This window comes from Myotis davidii, unplaced genomic scaffold (assembly GCF_000327345.1).
Source record: "Myotis davidii unplaced genomic scaffold, ASM32734v1 scaffold5045, whole genome shotgun sequence".
Lineage (NCBI taxonomy): Eukaryota > Metazoa > Chordata > Mammalia > Chiroptera > Vespertilionidae > Myotis > Myotis davidii.
In genome coordinates, this window is record NW_006296455.1 from 29,635 (window position 1) to 30,960 (window position 1,326).

Genomic DNA, 1,326 nt, shown 5'->3' on the forward strand with positions numbered 1-1,326 from the left:
GGGGTGAGAAGCCACTAAGATTTGGACAATTAGTCAGAGGAAATTGTGTGCTCAGTGATGCAAGTTCTTTGTGTTTTGTTGTTGTTTTTATTAAAGAGAATCTTGAAATGTAGCTTTCATGTGAAATCAAGTAATATTTACATGTTGGCATCCAATGAAAACTGTCTTAATGCATTGTGTAAACCCAACCAAACACATTTGAAGTTGACTATTTTGTGATCACTGGTTAATATGTTGACTCACTGCTACAAATCTTACTTGCTCACTAATTCAAAATTTTAAAATGCCTCTTATGTGACAGATGCTAAATCATAAGACAAAGACAATTGAACCCTTTATTTATAGAACTTATAATCCAACAGGGAAGACAAATATTCACTAAGTAGGTATATATACTTCAATCCTGTGATAACTGTTATCAAGGAAAAGTGCAGGTATGATAAGATAGTACATGAAATATACTGATCTTGTATAGGTAATGGGCAATTATTTCTGGAAAAGTAATATGACAACTTCAAGCTAATAGATATGAATTGGCAGAGAAGTGAAAGAGAAGTCTAAGCCAAAAAGAGAGAACGTGCAAATTATCTGAAGTCTCAGGTGCATGATATCTTGGATGGAAGAAGTTAATGAGCAAGGTGAGGGATTAAAAGATTAAAATAGAGAGGTGTATACAGTAGGAGCCAGACCATGCAAGATCTGTAGACTTTGTTAGTGATAGTAGTTTCTTCATCTTAAAAGCAATAATGAGCCCTTTGACAGTTGTTTTTTTTTTTACCTTATTTGTTTTTCTTCTTCTTTTTTTGAAGTTTAGCAACTGTTTTCTGTGATTTTTTAAAATTTTTATTAAATCTTTATTGTTCAGATTATTACAGTTGTTCCTCTTTTTCCCCCCCATAGTTTCCCTATACTCGGTTCCCACCCCACCGTCTACCCTTACCCTCCCCCCACACTGTCCTCATCCATAGGTGTACAATTTTTGTCCAATCTCTTCCCGCATCTCACACACCCCTTTCCCCACCCCAAGAATAGTCAGTCCACTCCCTTTCTATGTCCCTGATTCTATTATAATCACCAGTTTATTCTGTTCATCAGATTATTTATTCACTTGATTTTTAGATTCACTTGTTGATAGATGTGTATTTGTTGTTACTTTGTTGTTCATAATTTTTATCTTTACCTTTTTCTTCTTCTTTCTCTTCCTAAAGAATACCTTTCAGCATTTCATGCATAGTTTCTGTTGAGAAATCAGCTGACAGTCATATGGGTATTCCCTTGTAGGTAACTATTTTTCTCTTGCTGCTTTGAAGAATCTCTCTTTGTCTT